The sequence below is a fragment of the Sus scrofa genome, chromosome 15 (genome assembly GCF_000003025.6).
Source record: "Sus scrofa isolate TJ Tabasco breed Duroc chromosome 15, Sscrofa11.1, whole genome shotgun sequence".
Classification (NCBI taxonomy): domain Eukaryota; kingdom Metazoa; phylum Chordata; class Mammalia; order Artiodactyla; family Suidae; genus Sus; species Sus scrofa.
In genome coordinates, this window is record NC_010457.5 from 68,092,201 (window position 1) to 68,112,154 (window position 19,954).

The window sequence follows — 19,954 nt, forward strand, 5'->3', positions numbered from 1 at the left end:
CTTGAAAATTTTCTCTAGGAAGTAAGCTGGGACAGCTAGGAGAACTAGAGGACTTTCCTGATTTGTTTTCCATCTCTCGGGGTTCATTGTCTTTTGTTGCTTGAGGTCCACTCTTAAGTTCCATTGTTTCCTTCCTTCCCACTAGAGATAACAGTCTCTTTTGTAGTTAGCTATTATAATGTAAACAAAAGTGATATGTTTAAGTTCTATTTCATGCTTTTAACCAAAAGCTGCTTGCCCCATAATTCCTCTTTTCTCTTCCCACATGCAATAACATGAGAGGATGATGGCACGGCTAAGGTAGAAGGACCCAAGGCTTCTGAGAACTTCATGGAGTAGTGCCACTCAACCCCCTTCACCACCTTGATCTTCATGTGAGATAGAAAGAAATGTTATAACTTCTTTAAGCCATTGCTATTTTGGTCTTTGCTAAAGCAACAAATATACTAGGAGTTCCCATCGTGGTGCAATGGAAATGAATCTGACTAGGAACCATGAGGTTGCGGGTTCGATCCCTGGCCTCGCTCAGTGGGTTAAGGATCCAGCGTTGCCGTGAGCTGTGGTGTGGGTTGCAGATGTGGCTCCAGATCTGACATTGCTGTAGCTATGGTGTAGGCCGGCAGCTGTAGCTCCAATTAGACCCCTAGCCTGGGAAGCTCCATTTGCCACGGGTGCGGCCCTAAAAAGCAAAAAAAAACCAAAACAAAACAACAACAAAATAAAGCAACAAATATACTAACCAATAAAGTCAAGGAAAGGAAATAACTTCCCAAGTTCACACACATGGGAAGTAATGTTGTCAATTTATAAACCCAGATTTATCTATGATTAAAATCATTGTCTGAGGTTTTCCAAATTTTGGTCATTTTCATGCCATTTTCACAGTTTTCCCCACCTACTTTCTATTTGTGTTATGGTTGACTTAATATTTTTCTTTAAATTGATGCTTTTAAGAGAAATTGGGTGTTGTCTCAAGCAATAATAGCCATTAAATCACAGGCCTGATATGCTCTTTATTTATTTTTCTAGTTTATATCAAAATAAGTATATATCTATTAATGTAAAAAATGTCTGCAGACTATCTAAAGTCATCTTGTGTACCACCTGTGGTACTCATGGTGAACAATGAGAAAGACACTGTATTTTGACTTTGCCTAAATCACTTTAGGCAATGAGTAGATAGATCACAATGAGTAGAAAGATCCTACTTGTCTGGGGATTTTTAAAAAATTTATTTATTATTTATTTTTTTATTTTATTTTTACGGCTACACCTGCAGCATATGGAAGCTCCCAGGCTAGGAGTCAAATTGGAGCTACAGCAGCAGGCCTATGCCACAGCCACAGCAATGCGGGATCCAAGCCACCATCTGTGACCTATGCTGCAGCTCGTGGCAACACCTGATCCTTAACCCGCTGAGTGAAGCCAGAGACGGAACCCACATCCTCACAGAGACTATTTAGGGCTCTTAACCCACTGAGCCACAATGGGAAATCCTGCCCAAAGTATTTTATTATAAGGAGTTGTTACCTTGAAGGCAATTCCATAGCACAGATACCATGGTTAGTATTACAACTCCAGCAAGCCTTTTTTACATGCCAGTCTCATAAAGTTATTTCATATGAATATAAATAGAATATGTATGTACATATATATGATTTGATGTTGTGCTGCATGTGGATATTATTTCCAATTTTTTTTTTGGTCAGAACAATAAATTTTTTAAAAGGCAGAGGAAAAAAAGGCCTATAAAACCTATGTTTTAAATAATCATCTAATATCAATTTTCTTTTTCTATTATAGATTGAATACTATTTTCTGTGACTTCCATATGGTTTCTTTCATTAGAAATGCTTCTGTATTGTGAAAAATTACTTCGTAATATAAATAATCACCCTCCCTTTTTTTGGCCACACCCATGGCATGCAGAAGTTCCTGGGCCAGGGATCAAACCTGCACAACAACTGCAGTCTGAGCCACTGCAGTGACAATACCAGATACTTAACCTGCTGAGCCACAGGGGAACTCCTAATCACCCTCTTTTTTATCTTAAGAATATACTGGGTTTCTTAACTTAAGGCACATCAGTTTGAATCATTTGAGTTACTCTATTTCATTTACTTTGCTAGAATACAGTAAATTAAATTTTAGAGGCTTCTTGAAAACAGAGTTTATGCTTTTTATCCCAGTAGTAATTTGAACATAGACTCTGGATTCTGATTTACCCTTTTTATGGCATCTTTTTTTGGATGCTAGAAAAAATTCTTTGTTGAATTATTTGTTCAAACAGTCAAGGAGCAATAAGGAAATTACTTGAGAAGCTTAAATTTTATTAACACCAAGGATACTTAGGCCACCTCATCAAAAAAATTTATGGCAGTATAAGTAGTGCCTTTTAAATTAAATGACAAATTGGAAGTGTTTAACAACATATGGTCGCTTTTTCTTGACATATATGATTAAGAATATATCTTTTTATCAAAATGTAAAATACCATCTGGCAAAAGTAACAATTATTCTATTGGCTTTATACATTAAATTAAACCACTATACTTTAAAAAGTAAATATTTTCCTATTTTTCCTTCTTCTTGTGCTAGATCTATATTTATTTATAATATTCAAAAACTGCATAATTCCAAAAACTATAATTAGGCATAACAATTAAAGATTTTGAATTTTGAGCAGAAAACAATGCGTTTCTTAAATTTTATCCAAATATTTCTTAAAAATTCAGATGGCAATAGATCTTTTCTAATATTCATAATTGTAAAGTTAGGCTATCTGAAAATCTACTGTTACAATTTCTTGTTAGACAACATAGTCAGACTTTGTATATAAAAGGAATCAGATGTATATGCATGCAGTGCTCTTTACAAATAGGAAGGAATTTTTATAAGGTTGATGCATTTTGAACAGGTATGTAGTAATGCAGTAATGCTACTAGCCAGAGCTATTCATTCATTTGACAAAACTCTCAGGTTCAGAAGACACCAGGTCAGCAGGAAAGTTTCTCTCTGATACATGTACATTATTTATATAATAATATGAACTTTTGGCAATTTATGATTTTAGGAAATATATCAAACAATTCACAATTTTGGGCATATACTGTTCTCCAAAGCCACACTGGGACTAACACAAATGATGAATGCTTTACACACTAGATGTAATATTCATATTAGAAATGTGGCCTGATGGAACAGGATAAAAAGCCCAAAATTAAATCCACGCACCTACAGTAAACTAATCTATGACAAAGGAGGCAAGAATATACAATGGAGAAAAGAATATACAACATACAGTCCCTTCAATAAGTGGTGCTGGGAAAACTGGACAGCCACATGGAAAAGAATGAAATTAAAACACTTCGTTAACACCATACACAAAAATAAACTTGAAATGGATTAAAGGCCTAAATATATAAGGACACTATAAAACTCTTAGAGGAAAACATAGGCTGAATACTCTCTGATGTAAACTACAGCAATATCTTCTCAGATCCACCTCCTAGAGTAATGACAATAAAAACAAAAATAAACAAATTGGACCTAATTAAACTTAAAAGTTTTTGCACAGCAAAGAAAATCCTGAAGAAAGCAAAAAGACAACCCACAGACTGGAAGAAAATATTTGCAAATGAAGCGGCTAACAAGGGATTAATCTCAAAATATATAAACACCTCCTGCAGCTCAACACCCAAAAAACAAACCCCATCAAAAAAATGGGCAGAAGATCTAAACAGATATTCTCCAAAGAAGACATACAGATGGCCAAAAAACACATGAAAAGATGTTCAACATCACTATTAGGGAAATGCAAATTAAAACTACTGTCAGGTTCCACCTTACATCAGCCAGAATGGCCATCATCAAAAAGTCTACAAACAATAAACGCTGGAGAGGGTGTGGAGAAAAGGGAACCCTGTTACACTGTTGGTGGGAATGTAAATTGGTGCAACCACTGTGGAAAACAGTATGGAGTTTCCTCAAAAAACTAAAAATAGAATTACCATTTAATCCAGCAATCCCACTCCTGGGCATCTATCCAGAGAAAACCATGACTCAAAAAGATACATGTGGAGTTCCTGTCGTGGCACAGTGGAAACGAATCCAACTAGGAACCATGAGGTTGCAGGTTTGATTCTTGGCCTCGCTCAGTGGGTTAAGGATCCGGCGCTGCCATGAGCTGTGGTGTAGGCCGCAGATGCAGCTTGAATCTGGCGTTGCTGTGGCTGTGGCCGATTGGACCCCTGGCCTGGGAACCGCCATATGCTGTGGGTGCAGCCCTAAAAGGACAAAAGTCAAAAAATAAAAAAAAGATACATGTACTCCAATGTTCATTGCAGCACTATGTACAATAGCCAAGACATGGAAATAACCTAAATGTCCATCGACAGAAGAGTGGATAAAGACGATGTGGTACATATACACAATGGAATATTACTCAGCCATAAAAAGGAATGAAATAATGGCATTTGAAGCAACATGGATGGACTTAGAAATTATCATGCTAAGTGAAGTTAGTCAGACAGTGAGAAACCAACATCATATGCTATCACTTATATGTAGAATCTAAAAAAAGGGATACAATGAACTTCTTTGCAGAACAGATACTGACTCACAGACTTTGAAAAACATGGTTTCCAAATGAGACAGGTTGGGCGGGGAGAGGGATGGGCTGGGGGTTTGGGATGGAAATGCTGTAAAATTGGGTTGTGATGATTGTTGTACAACTATAAATGTAATAAAATTCATTCGGTTAAAAAAATAAAGTATTTCCTCAAAAAAACCCAAATCTGAATACATCATGTACTTTAGCTACTAACAGTATATCAACATCAGTGTATTAATTGCAACAAATGTACCCTACTAATGTTGAGACATTAATAATAGAGGAGCCTGAGGGAGGGGGTAATGGGAACTCTCTGTACTATCTTCTGAACTTATCTGTAAGTCTAAAACTTAAAAAATAAAGCCTATTAAAAAAAAAAAGAAATGCAGCCTGAATTCCATAAATTTGGTTTTTTACTCGTTTAATATTTTGTTTGTTTTGGCTCTGCCTGTGGCACATGAAAGTTCCCGAGCCAGGGATTGAACCTGTGCCACAGCAGTGACTCAAGCCACTGCAATGACAATGGATCCTTAACCTGCTGTGCCACAAGGGCACTCCTTGTTTAATTTTAAAGAATTGATTATTTCAAGAGAGCTGTATCTGGATTTTAAATGTTTCTGATCCTTTTAAGTATTCTTAGCAGACAAAATCCTTGGACGAGTATCATTCCAATATTCAACATCAATTTCTAGTATCTACTATAGTTAGGCCATACGTGCTGCCCTTGAGAAGCTTAAAATTTAGATGCAAAGGCAGACAAGTAAAAAAATAATGATAGAATAGGATTATAGGGTAAGCAACATGACTTAAGTGACCACACTCCACAAAGCTGGGGTAAAGTGTGGGGATAGGAGATGGAAGAAAGGACATTTTAGACAGAAGTCATACTTTGAAGTGACTAAGGAAAGAAATAAACTGACAAATTTGAGAATTTTTTTTCTTCATGTAAATCAACTTTATGGTAGTATACATTATATACAATATATTTTAAGTGTACAGTTTAATGAGTTTGATAAACCAACACCACAATAATGAGAATATTCCTGACAACCCCAAAATTCTTTCACACTCCATGTAGTCAATCATCTCACCTAACTCCACTTTTATTTTTTATTTTATTTTCCCACTGTACAGCAAGGGGGTCAGGTTATCCTTCATGTATACATTGCAATTACAGTTTTTTCCCCCACCCTTTCTTCTGTTGCATCATGAGTATCTAGACATAGTTCTCAATGCTATTCAGCAGGATCTCCTTGTAAATCTATTCTAGGTTGTGGCTGATAAGCCCAAGCTCCCGATCCCTCCCACTCCCTCCCCCTCCCATCGGGCAGCCACAAGTCTCTTCTCCAAGTCCATGATTTTCTTTTCTGAGGAGATGTTCATTTGTGCTGGATATTAGATTCCAGTTATAAGTGATATCATATGGTATTTGTCTTTGTCTTTCTGGCTCATTTCACTCAGTATAAGATTCTCTAGTTCCATCCACGTTGCTGCAAATGGCATTATGTCATCCTTTTTTATGGCTGAGTAGTATTCCATTGTGTATATATACACCACATCTTCCAAATCCAATCATCTGTCGATGGACATTTGGATTGTTTCCATGTCCTGGCTATTGTGAATAGTGCTGCAATGAACATGCGGGTGCATGTGTCTCTTTTAAGTAGAGCTTTGTCTGGATAGATGCCCAAGAGTGGGATTGCAGGGTCATATGGAAGTTCGATGTATAGGTTTCTAAGGTATCTCCAAACTGTTCTCCATAGTGGCTGTACCAGTTTACATTCCCACCAGCAGTGCAGGAGGGTTCCCTTTTCTCCACAGCCCCTCCTGCACTTGTTATTTGTGGATTTATTAATGATGGCCATTCTGACTGGTGTGAGGTGGTATCTCATGGTAGTTTTGATTTGCATTTCTCTTATAATCAGCGATGTTGAGCATTTTTTCATGTGTTTGTTGGCCATCTGTGTATCTTCTTTGGAGAAATGTCTATTCAGGTCTTTTGCCCATTTTTCCATTGATTGATTGGTTTTTTTGCTGTTGGGTTGTATAAGTTGCTTATATATTCTAGAGATTAAGCCCTTGTCAGTTGCATCATTTGAAACTATTTTCTCCCATTCTGTAAGTTGTCTTTTTGTTTTCTTTTTGGTTTCCTTTGCTGTGCAAAAGCTTTTCAGTTTGATGAGGTCCCATGGGTTTATTTTTGCTATGGAACCACAAAAGACCCAGAATTGCCAAAGCAATCCTGAGAAACAAAAACCAAGCAGGAGGCATAACTCTCCCAGACTTCAAGAAATACTACAAAGCCACAGTCATCAAAACAGTGTGGTACTGGTATCAAAACAGACAGACAGACCAATGGAACAGAATAGAGAATCCGGAAATAAACCCTGACACCTATGGTCAATTAATCTTTGACAAGGGAGGCAAGAACATAAAATGGGAAAAGGAAAGTCTATTCAGCAAGCATTGCTGGGAAACCTGGACAGCTGCATGCAAAGCAATGAAACTAGAACACACCCTCACACCATGCACAAAAATAAACTCCAAATGGCTGAAAGACTTAAATATACGACAGGACACCATCAAACTCCTAGAAGAAAACATAGGCAAAACACTCTCTGACATCAATCATGAATATTTTCTCAGGTCAGTCTCCCAAAGCAATAGAAATTAGAGCAAAAACTAACTCCACCTTTAAACCCTAAGATGGGAAGTTCCCACAATGGCACAGTGGATTAAGAATCTGACTGCAGTGGCTCAGGTCACTGCAGAGGCACAGGGGTCTGGCCCAGTGGGTTAAAGGATCCATTGCAACTTCAGTTCAGAGTTAAGTCCCTGGCCCAGGAACTTCTATATGCTGTGAGTACAGCTATTAAAAAAAAAAAAAAGAATGAAACCCTAAGATAATCACTGATCTGCTGTCACTATATATTTGATTCCATTTTTAGAGTTTCATTAAAATGGCATTATACAGTGTGTGCTCTTTTGTGTCTCATTTTATCAGCATGATTTCAGTCTTTTGGGGGCTGCACCCATGGCATATGGAAGTTCCCAGGTAGGGGTCAAGTTGGAGCTGTAGCCACCAGTCTGTGCCATAGCCACTCCAGATCCGAGCTGTGTCTGTGACCTACACCATAGCTCATGGCAACACTGGATCCTTAACCCACTGAGCAAAGCCAGGGATGGAACCTGCATCAGATTCATTTCTGCTGAGCCACAACGGGAAATCCAGCATGATGTTTTTGAGAGTCATCCTTGTTATTGCATATATAGTTTCCTTTTTATTGACGAACATTATTGCATTGTAAGGACATACCACACTTTATCCATTTATCAATTTAGAAATATCTGGATTATTACCAGTTTGGGACTATTAGTAATAAAACTGATATGAACTTATGCTTAACTCTTGGTGTGGATATATGTTTTCATTTACTTTTGGCAAATATATAAAGTGGAGTTACTAGGTCAAATGATAATTGTATTTTTTTTTTTTTTTGGCCATGCCAGCATGCAGAAGTTCCCAGGCCAGGGATCCAACCCATGCCACAGCAGTGCCCCAAGCCACAATAGCGACAACACTGAATCTTTAACCTGCTAGGCCACCAGGGAACGCCTACATTTTTTTATAGTGTTTTTTAAAAAATTTTTTATTGATTTACAATTTTGTATTTTCAATTTTGTATTAGCAAAGTAAATCAGTTATACATATAAATATATCCATTCTTTTTTCTCATATAGGTTATTACAAACTATTGAGTGGATTTCCCTGTGCTATACAGTCAGCTCTGTACAAGTAATCATCTATTTTACACAGTAGTATGTATATGTTATTCCCAACCTCTCAATGCCTCCCTCTCTCCTGGGGTTTCAACTATGGCAACCATAAGGTTGGTTTTGAAATCTGTGAGTCTGTTTCTGTTTTATAAATAAGTTCTTTTCTATTTTTTTTTGGTTCCACATATAAGTGATATATTTGTCTTTCTCTGTCTGACTGCACTCAGTATGATAATCTCTAGTTCCATCCATGTTGCCTGAAATGGCATTATTTCATGCTTTTTATGGCTGAATAATATTCCATTGTGTATATGTACCACATCATCTTTATCCATTCCTCTGTAGATGGTTGCTTCCATGTCTTGGCTACTATAAATAGTGCTTCAGTGAGCATTGGGGGTGCACGGTTTTTTGTTTTCTGTTTTTTTTTAGTTATTGTTTTCTCTGCACAGGAGGGGATTGCTGGATCACATGCTAGTTCTATATTTAGTTTTTTAAGGAAACGCCAAACTGTCCTCCATAGTGGTTGTACCGATTTACATTTGCACCAACAGTGTAGGAGGTTTCCCTTTTCTCCACACCCTCTCTAGCGTTTGTAGACTTTTTGATGATGGCCATTCTGACTGGTGTGAGGTGATACCTCATAGTAGTTTTGATTTTCACTTCTCTAATAATTACTGATGTTGAGCATCTTTTCATGCTTATTTTTTGGCATCTGTCTGTCTTCTTTGGAGAAATGTCTATTTAGATCATCTGCCACTTTTTTATTTTTATTTTTTTTATATAAAGCTCTATGAGATGTTTGTATATGTTGAGAGATAATTCCTTCGTCAGTTAGTTCATTTGCAAAGATTTTCTCCCATTCTCTGTGTTCTTTTCTTTCTTTCTTTTTTTTTTTAATGATTTCCTTTACTGTGCAAAAGCTTGTAAGTTTAACTAGGTCCCATTGGTTTGTTTTCATTTTCATTATTCTAAGAGGTGGGATCAAACAAGCTATTACCGTGATTTATGTCAAAGAGTGTCCTATGTTTTCCTCTAGGAGTTTTATAGTATCTGGCCTTATGTTTTAGGCCCTTAATCCATTTTGAGTTTATTTTTGCATATAGTGTTAAAGAATGTTCTAATTTCATTCTTTTATATATACCTACCTGTACCTACCCAGTATTCCCAGCACCACTTATTGAAGAGACTATCTTTCCTCGATTGTATATTCTTGCCTCCTTTGCCATGTATTAGTTTAACATAGGTGCTTGGGTTTATTCCTGGACTTTCTATACTGTTCCACTGATCTATATTTCTATAGATCTATCATACTGTTTTGATGACTATAACTTTGTAGTATACACTACAGTCTGGGAACCTGATTCTTCCAGTTCCATTCTTTATTTTTCAATATTGCTTTGGCTATTTGGGGTCTTTTGTGTTTCCATACAAAGTTTAAAATGTTTTGCTCTAGTTCTGTGAAGAATGTCATTGATAACTTGTTAGGATTGCATTGAATCTGTATATTGCCTTGGGTAGTATAGTCATTTTGACAATATTGATTCTTCTAATCCAAGAACATGGTATATATATGTCTTTTTTTTTTTTTTTTGTCTTTTTTTTGCTATTTCTTGGGCCACTCCCGCAGCATATGAAGGTTCCCAGGCTAGGGGTCTAATCGGAGCTGTAGCTGCCAGCCTATGCCAGAGCCACAGCAACTCGGGATCCAAGCCGCATCTGCAACCTACACCACAGCTCACGGCAACGCCGGATCCTTAACTCACTGAGCAAGGCAGGGATCGAACCCGCAACCTCATGGTTCCTAGTCGGATTCGTTAACCACTGCACCACAACGGGAACTCCGGTATATATATAACTTTCCATCTGTTTGTGTCATCTTTGATTTCTTACATCAGCACTGTATAGTTTTCAGAGTACAGGTCTTTTGTCTAAGTTTGTTTATTCCTAGGTATTTTATTCTTTTTGAAGTAATGATAAATGGGAATTTCCCTAATTTCTCTTTCTGATCTTTCATTGTTAGCACATAGAAATGCAGCGATAGATTTCTGTGTATTAATATTGTATCCCATACTCCTATGTTTTTAACTTTATTTTTTAAAAATGCCAGGACAATTTCCAAAATGGTTATACTTTTTTTTTTTTTTTTTTGCCACAGTATGCTGCAACTTATTATAGGGTCTCAATTCCCAAACCAAGATTGAACCTGGGCCACAGTGGTGAAAGTGCTGAGTCCTAAGCAGCACAGGGAACATTGCTTATATCATTTTTGTTACTGTTTGCATGGTAGATATATTTTTCATCCTTTTAGTTTCAAAATATCTGTGTCTTTAAATCTAAAATGCATCTCTTGTGGACTGCATACAGTTGTTTTCTTTTTTAATCCATTCTGGGAATCTCTGCCTTTTAACTGGAATATTAACTCCATTTTCATTTAATGTAATTACTGATAAGGTAGTTTTACACTTGCCATTTTGCTATTTGTTTTTAAAATATCATGTTTTTCTGTTATATTCTGTTACTGCTGTCTTTTGTGTTAAATATATATTTTTTAGTGTACTATTTAAATCCCCTTTCACTTCTGCTATTATATATTTTTTTAGTGTTTTCTTAGTGGTTACTTGGGGGTTACCATTGCCAAGTTACAGCAATGTGTAACATGGGTTAATACTAATTTAATTTCAGGTAGTATACAAGAACTTTGCTACTATATAGCTTCACTCCCTCCCCTCTTTATGCCATAAGTGTGATACAATTACTTCTTTATACATACTATGCCTATCAACACAGGTTTATAATTATTGCTTTAGGCAATTATGTCTTTTAAAAATTAAAAAAAAATTTTTTTTGGTCTTTTTTTTTAGGGCCTCACGCACAGCATATGGAATTCCAGGCTGGGGGGTAATCAGAGCTACAGCTGCCAGCCTAAGCCACAGACACAGCAAAGCCAGATTTGAGCCATGTCTGTGATCTACACCACAGCTCATGGCAACACCAGATCCTTAACCCACTGAGTGAGGCCAGGGATTGAACCTGCATCCTCATGGATCCTAGTTGGGTTCATTACTGCTGAGCCACAATCGAAATGCCTGCAGTTGTCTTTTAAATCAAATCAGAGAAAAAAGGAATTATAAACAAGAATATTTATACTGTCTTTTATAATTATTTATGATTTAACTTTACAAGTGTCCTTTATTCCTTTATGTGGAATAAATTACTGCTTAGTTTCTTTTCATTTCAACCTAAAAGACTCCCTTTAGAATTTCTTATATGGCAAGTTTCCTGATGTTAAATTCTATTCTTTTTTGTTTTTATATACATTTCAGGAATGTATTAATTTCTCCTTCATTTTAAAAGGATAGTTTTCCTGGCTATAGAATTCTTGGTTGACAGTCTTTTTCTTTCAGCATTTTGAATATATCATTCCACTGCTTTTTTTGCTCCATAGTTTTTGTGGTAAATCTTACTGAGGATTATGTAATGATACATAATACACTTGTGGATTATGTAGTGATACATAACATACTTTCAGGATTCTCTCCTTTACTTTGGCTTTCAATAGATTAATTACAGCGTGTCTGGGTCTGGGTTTCTTTGAGTTTATACCACTTGGAGTTTATTAAGCTTCTTGGATGTGTAGATTAATGTTTTTCATCAAATTTGAAAGTTCTTGACCATTATCCCTTCAAATATCATTTCTTCCCTTTTTAATTTCTCACTTCCTAGGGCTACAATTACATATGGTACACCTGATTGTGTCCAATAGCCCTCTGAGGCTCTGTTCATATACCTTCATTCTCTTTTCTATTTGTTACCCAGAATAGATAATCTCAGCCGGGCAATATTCCAATTTGCTGAGTCTTTCTTCCATTAGCTCAAATCCGCTGTTGAGACCTTCTAGTTTTCTACTTCAGTTTTTATACTTTTCAACTCTAGAATTTTTAAAAACAATTTTGTTACTATTATTTATTTTTATGAAACATATTTCTCATTCTTTCTTTTAGTTTTTTTTTTTTTTTTTGGCTGCAGCTGAGGCAGAAGCTCCCAGGTCAGGGATGGAACTCATGCTACAGCTGTAATCAGAGCCACAGCAGTGACAATGCTGGATCCCTAACCTGCTGAGCCACAAGATAACTCCTCTTCTAGTTCTTTTTTTTTTCTCTTCTAGTTCTTTAGACATGGTTTCCTTTAGCTTTGTGAACATATTTAAAATATCTTAAAGTCTATGTAATAAGTCCAACATATGGGCTTCCTCAGAAATACTTTCTGTTGACTGCTTTTTCCTCCATATATGGGCCATAGATTCTTTGGCATGTGGAAGTTCTTGGGTCAGGATGGAACCCATGCCACAGCAGCAACCCAAGCCACTCCAGTGACAGCACTGGATCCTTAACCTGCTGTGCCATAAAGGAACTTTGAGCCATACATTCTTATTTCTTTGCATATATCATCCAAGTTTTTTATTTTGAAAAAGAGACATTTTGAATACTATAATGTGACTCCTCTGGAAACTGGGTTCAACACCGTCCCCAGGGTTTATGCTCTTTTTGTTTATTGTAGTAGTTGTTGTTTTTGTGACTTTTCGGAATTCATTTTTTGTTTCAGGGCCACACCTGAGGCATATGGAAACTCCCAAGCTATGTGTCAAATCAGAGCTGCAGTTGCCAGCCACAGCCACAGCCACATGGGATCTGAGCTGAGTCTGCCACCTACACCACAGCTCATGGCAATGCCAGATCCTTAACCCACTGAGCAAGGCCAGGACTAAACCCACATCCTCATGGATACTAGTCAGGTTCATAACCTGCTGAGCCACAACAGGAATTCCCTGAATTCATTCTTCAGAGGGTTTTGTATGTGTGTTGGGGCATGACCTTGACAGTCATCCAGGGAGTTTGCAACTCTTTCTTTATATTCACTTATTTCTAGTTTAGAGCTTCAAGGTTAGCTAGAGGTAAGATCTTAGTGCTTTCTCAGGTCTTTGCTGAGCATTCACACAGCCCTAGCACTCACACAATCCTAAGCCTGTATGTTATCTTCTAGGTTTCCAGAAATATGTCAGAGTTTTTCAAAGACCCTATGGACATCTCCCTTTAGTATGGCTGGAGCAAGGTGCTTCAAAATTGAGGGATTTTTGAATTTTGAACTGGGTGTTATGGGGAGCCACTGATGAAATTTTACACATAGAAGGGGCATGACTTTTTTTGTTTTTGTCTTTTTGCCTTTTCTTGAGCTGCTTCTGCGGCATATGGAGGTCCCAGGCTAGGGGTGGAATCGGAGCTGTAGCCACCGGCCTACGCCAGAGCCACAGCAACGTGGGATCCAAGCCTCATCTGCAACCTACACCACAGCTCATGGCAACGCTGGATCTTTAACCCACTGAGCAAGGGCAGGGATCGAACCCGCAACCACATGGTTCCTGGTCGGATTCGTTAACCACTGCACCACAAGAGGAACTCCAGAAGGGGCATGATTTTATTTGTATAGTAGAAAGGACATTTGCCAGTGGAGAGTGGATTAAGACAGAATGGAGGCAGGGAGATCAAGGAGATTACTGCAGTATTCTAGGAAAAGAATAATGCAGGTTTGAGTTAAGGAGTAGAGAGTTGGAGTAGAGAGAATGGAGAAAGGGGAGTGGTGGATTGAAAAACTATTTTATAGATTAGACCCTTCGTCATTTCCAGAGTTTTTAATTGGGAAGCCAGTGGGAATAGGTGAATAAGAGGTGTCTACTCTTGGGTCTGATTAGGGAAACTACATGAAGGACATCTGCAAAAAAAAAAAAAAAAAAAAAAAAAAAAAAAGGCACGGGTTTGAGGGAAAAGATAAAGACATGGATCCATATATAATTAGTATTACCTATGATTAAAACAATGTATATACATTTTTAGGTGGAATTCTTTGAGGGGGAAATTGGGTGTTAATATGCCACACAAACCGCTTTGGTTTCATATGGTATAATCTTCTTTTCCCTCCATCCAGTAAATTCTTGATATAGGAATGCCTCGAAGATGTTAGTTATCTGTAATATATCTGACAAAGTGAGAGGGACTTGGTAAATGTGCTGCCCTAAAGAGAGCCTGTAGGGAAGTGAAATATAAACCTGTCAATAGTTATTTCTTGGGCAGTTTTGCTCTCTGAAAACCTAGCACAGAGCACATAATGGGCAAAACGTTACTGTTGATGGTAGTTACCCGGAGAAACGTGAGGAAATGATTTCTTAAACTTGTAAATTGCATTGAGCTTAAAATAGATGGTTTTACTATTTAGGAAATTTTGGTTTTCCTTGAAATTCAATCTCTGCAAAGCGGTAAAGACAAGAAGGTGGGTATTATGTCGTATGGAAAAAAGTATTCCACTGTTTCCCACTCTTCACACCCCTCCCTTTTCAATTTTGCTTCTCAGGTGACCAAGTTAAGTTTAGTTCAAGGGAACCTTTTCGTTTTTAAGAAGGGCCGCGGGTGGACACCAAAACGTAAAGGGTACTGGTCTTCGCATACCTGCAGTTCCATTTCCTAACCAGTCACCTCCCAGGCTGTGTAGGCCTGCGTCCCGGATCTCGGAGTTCGCAGAACGCGCAGAAGTGGGAAGGGAGAGGCGGGAGCAGAAAAGGGAGGATGTCGGAGGTGCAGGAGCGGTCTCGGCGCTAACTTCCGCTCCGCCCTCCCAGCTGGGACCGGGGAAGCGGGCGGCAGGCGTTGTCAGTCCGGGCAGCTCCTCCTGGGACGCTCGCCCATCTCCAGAGTCGTCTCCAATTGGTCGTCGGGGGAACGGAAGCCGGAGCAGAGCAGTGAACCCGGAAGTGCTTCGCGGCGGAGGCCCGGGCGACTCTTTTGAATGGAATCGGGCTGATTCATCGCCGGTTCGCGGAGCCAGAACCCGGCTGAGCCCGAGCTGCTGCTGCCGCCGCCGTCACGGCCGCCGCCGCCGCTGTCACCGCCACCGCCGCGTCACAAGGGTCCAGACTGCGGCCTCTTCGCCAGCCCGCCAAAGGTGAGACGGGAAAGGCCGCCCCAGGAGGTCCGCGGAGGCATCCGCGTTAGGCCGCTGCCAGCCGGGTGCTTTCCTGAGTCACGTTGCCCAGCCGAGTTGCCACTGGGGGCCCAGGAAGTGAGGGTGGGTCCAGGTTCCTTCGTCCTCCTCGCCGGCTACTGCCGGCTGTTGGTCTTGATTTAGATCTCCTTCCTCCAGGCATTTCTGCTCCGCTGAATTCACCACATTTTGGACCCTCTCCTTATACAGGGTAGAACCCTTGGTTTTTGCCTCTATTTGTATGTGCTCTATTGAAAGTTACCCCTGTGTTGAAAAACTTCCCGCCAGACAGAAAATAAGAGTGAGAGGATAAAATTAACTTTCCCGTTGAATGCATGTGTACTTTATCACTTGTCCTGAGCATAGGCCATGACCCCTTTTCTCTTGGTGTGAGGTTCTCAACTCCCTTCAAAAATAACCCCAGAGGTGCACTGGTTTTTAACCTTGAAACTCTTTAAAGTGTGGTTATTCCTGCTATGCCTTTTAACTTACTTTCAATTTGTCCAGTTGAGTAGTTGTTGATTGTAATGTATTGATTACATTTCCAGCTTTCAATAAAGTAGAAATCTGCTTCTGTTACCTCTTGGAACTTAATTTTCCTGTTGACGTTACTTTGTTAGTCAAAAGAAGAAAAATGTAGACTTATCGAAAGAATTTGAATATAAATCTAGTGACTGAAGAGAAAATTACAGAAATTTTAAAAAAAATAGTAACCAGAAGTTGGTAAAAAGATTTAATGGGAAATGCTGAGAGGCTTTGAAAATTAGCATAGAAATGCAGTTACTAGAGTGAAAATTACTTTCTTCATTGCTCATATAAGTATGTTTTTAGTGCTGCTGACTTAATATTTATGAGTAAACAATAAGACAAGTCACTGATAATGTTGAAATAAAAAAGAACTGAATACAGTTTTAGTGGGGATGATTAACATAAAGTGGCCCTCTTGTCATATAAAGCTAGCACTTGGCTCATTTAAAGTTTAAATTATGTATGTTTTAAACATATAAATTGAGCATTTGACCAGATTAAGAAATGTAGTGCCTCAGAATTAACTACAAGATGCATTTAGTGAAGTAGTATTTAGCGAAAAGCCTGAATATTGTCTTAAATTTGTCCCGGAACAAAATTACATCTAGCCAACAGAGCAAAGTTTTGAAGTCATGGTCTTTCAATGAAGCCTCACCTGTTGAATTTGGAAACCTCCCCTCCCCACCCCATAAATACTATATTGCTGTTCTTATTGAAAAGCTGGATTTTAATCTTTCTGGCATGGATTTATTTTGTTCTTGTCTGTAAACCTGTGTTTAGTTACACAATCCATGTTTGAAAATCAGTGAAAAGAAGCAATTGTGCTTTTATGAAATTGTTTTTAATTTTATAGCAGTGTTTGTTTCATAAGTCAGTATCCACTTGTAAAAGCCTGACCTGAATACTGGTGATTTATTACTCATGAACTTGCCCTATGCCCAATTTGTTGCACTCATCTGACATTCATATTCTATTTTATGATATTTTGGTGTCCCATCTGTAAAGTGAGAATTGGATTAAATAATCTTTTTTGCCTTTAAGATAGTAACAATAACAACAGCAGTTGGAAGTACCTGTGAATATTTCAGGCACTATGTTTTATTAGGTGCTCTTTTTTTTTCTTTTCTTACAACAAGCTTGCGAAGAAGATATCCTCATTTTATAAATGAAGTCTAGAGTATAGAAGATAACTTACATATACAGCATAGCCAGGGTAGGTGATGAAGCCAGAATTCAAATCTAAATCTGATTGCCTCCAGTGACTTTCTAGCTCAATACTGCTGTCCTTTCATTTTATGTTTTTTCCCCATGGATTTATTTCATGCCTCCCCAGGTGGATTGCAAATTCTTTCAGTTAAATTCACTAAATTCCTTAATGACTCTATTTCTGTATTACCTTAAATACAGGGTGGTATTTAATAAATGCTTGAATGCTGTAATTAGGAGGTAGGACAAGAGCATATTTATGGTAATTCCATCCTCGCCATTCTAAACAGGGAGAAATCTTGTTTTCAAAATCTTATTTATATAATTAAGTTTAATGTTGACTCTGAACATTAAACTTAGTTTTTCCACTGAAGAAAGCCCTTAAGAAAAGTGAGAGAAATAAGTTCTTAATTACTTTCCACAAATCAGACAGTAGAGGAATTAGAAATACAGTGAGATCACAAATATGGAGTAGTTTAAAAAGGATTTATTGGAGTTCCCCTTGTGGTGCAGTGGAAACAAATCCTACTAGGAACCATGAGGTTGTGGGTTGGATCCCTGGGACCGCTCAGTGGGTTAAGGATCTGGCATCGCTGTGAGCTGTGGTGTAGGTTGCAGATGCGGCTCGGATCTGGCGTTGCTGTCGCTCTGGCATAGGCCGGCAGCTGTGGCTCTGATTTCGACTCCTAGCCTGGAAACCTCCATATGCTATGGGTGTGGCCCTAAAAAGACAAAAAAAAAAAAGGATTTATCATCCATCTGAGAAGTAATAGTATATAACTGCAGCATGGATTGAGGAGTAAAAACTGAAAAGTGAATTAGGAAACAGAGAATAAACCTAAACAGCTAAGGGCTTCCAGATTTTGTTAACTCAGTTGGGGGATGAAAAAATGGAAAATTGTCAACCGTTTCAAACAGTTATTTTATGGACTTTTTTTTTTTTTTTTTTTTTTTTTATCTTTTTGCCATTTCTTGGGCCGCACCTGCACCATATGGAGATTCCCAGGCTAGGGGTCTAATCAGAGCTGTAGCCACCGGCCTACACCAGAGCCACAGCAACGCCAGATCCGAGCCGTGTCTGCGAACTACACCACAGCTCACGGCAATGCCAGATCGTTAACCCACTGAGCAAGGGCAGGGATCGAACCCGCAACCTCATGGTTCCTAGTCAGATTCGTTAACCACTGTGCCACGACAGAAACTCCTGGACTTTTTTTTTTTTTTTTTTTTCCCCTGGCCATGCCTATGGCATGTTGAAAGTGCCCAGGCCAGAGATGGAACCCACACCACAGTTGTGACTTGCACCACAGCTGTTGGCAACACCAGTCCTTAACCCACGGAGCCATAAAAGAATATCCCTGATACTTAATTTTATGCTATTTTTACCAATTAGGATTCTAAACATTATGTATGACTATTAGGCAGAGTTAAGCACTTTATTCATGTTATCTGATAATGTGTTTTAGTTAATCATACCGTCAATGAGCTTTTGAGTCCTCTGCTTTTTGGTAGATGTAAAAACTTGGTTTCAATCTATAGACCTTTTGCTATCCTTATATTTCTAAGAAATGGAAGTATTTTATGTTCTACTATAACACCTTAAATTTATGAATGCCTTTGCTAAATGCAAGTCCTTTCTCCTCAGTGTAATTCATTTAGTGCCATGAAATATGCCCAGTGTTTTGAAGTTCACTAGATGGCAAATTATATGGAAAGAAGAATCTGTGTTAGGTGAATTGTAGCTATGCTCATAGGATGCTGGTGCTGATGACAGCAGCTAACATGCCTTGTGTACTTACAATATACTAAACATTATATTGCATGTTTATGTTCATTGTCTTCTTTAATTTTCTAAAGAACTCTGAGGTGGATGCTACCAGTTCCCATTTTGCAGATGAAGAAACTGAGGTTAAGAGAGCTAACTGACCTGAGGACACAGAGCTGAAAAGTGTTAGAACTGGAATTCTAATCCTGGCACTTAGATTGTAGACTTATAGCTTTTAATCTCATATACCAAGAAGAATGATCCTCACCATCTACCATCAGGTCCAATGAACCTTTAAAAATTTTTTACACCTTTAAGTCATTTTATGAATAATTTACAGAAGTAAAAATAAAGGAATAGTAAAAAAAAAAAAAACCTATATTAGAAATTTTAATAAGAGTTTAAACTTAGCATATACACATTTTTATTCTGTATTTTCCTGGTTTTGAAGGTATATGTACCTGATGGACATCATTTGAATGTAATTAACTGCTCATCATCCATCATTTATGAATCTGGAACATACCCATATTATAAAGATGAGTTCCACATTTTTTTTTTTTTTTTTTTTTTTTTTGTCTTTTCTAGGGCCGATCCCATGGCATATGGAGGTTCCCAAGCTAGGAGTCCAATCGGAGCTGCAGCTGCTAGCCTACACCAGAGCCACAGCAACTCAGGATCCGAGTCACATCTGTGACCTACACCACAGCTCATGGCAACGACAGATCCTCAACCCACTGAGCAAGGCCAGGGATCGAACTTGCAACCTCATGGTTCCTAGTCGGATTCGTTAACCACTGAGCCTTGACGGGAACTCCTGAGTTCCACATTTTAAATATATTTCTGTTTTATTCTCCCCTAGTCCCTAGCAACTACCAATCTACATTTTGTCTCTATGGATTTATATAGTTTGGATATTTCATGTAAGTGGAATCATGCAATATGTGACTTTTCTGCATAGCTTCTTTCACATAGCATAATGTTTTCAGCTTCAACCATGTTATAACATGTATCAATGCATCATTCCTTTTGTA

At 38.2% G+C, this 19,954-nt stretch overlaps 1 protein-coding gene and 1 long non-coding RNA gene across 3 annotated transcripts in view; one reads left to right on the top strand and one right to left on the bottom strand.

Moving 5' to 3' along the window:
* The window catches only part of LOC110257003, a 38,419-nt gene extending 23,384 nt beyond the window's left edge, over nt 1-15,035 (bottom strand). Inside the window, exon 1 of the long non-coding RNA XR_002339113.1 lies at nt 14,890-15,035. This is a non-coding gene — a long non-coding RNA (uncharacterized LOC110257003). The remainder of the gene's footprint in view (nt 1-14,889) is intronic.
* PSMD14 (proteasome 26S subunit, non-ATPase 14) overlaps nt 15,179-19,954 on the top strand; it is a 101,506-nt gene continuing 96,730 nt past the window's right edge. Inside the window, exon 1 of one of the 2 annotated variants that reach the window (XM_003359536.5) lies at nt 15,179-15,382. The gene's annotated coding sequence lies outside the window, so the exon portion shown is untranslated. The remainder of the gene's footprint in view (nt 15,383-19,954) is intronic. The other variant, XM_013984188.2, reaches the window with a different exon arrangement.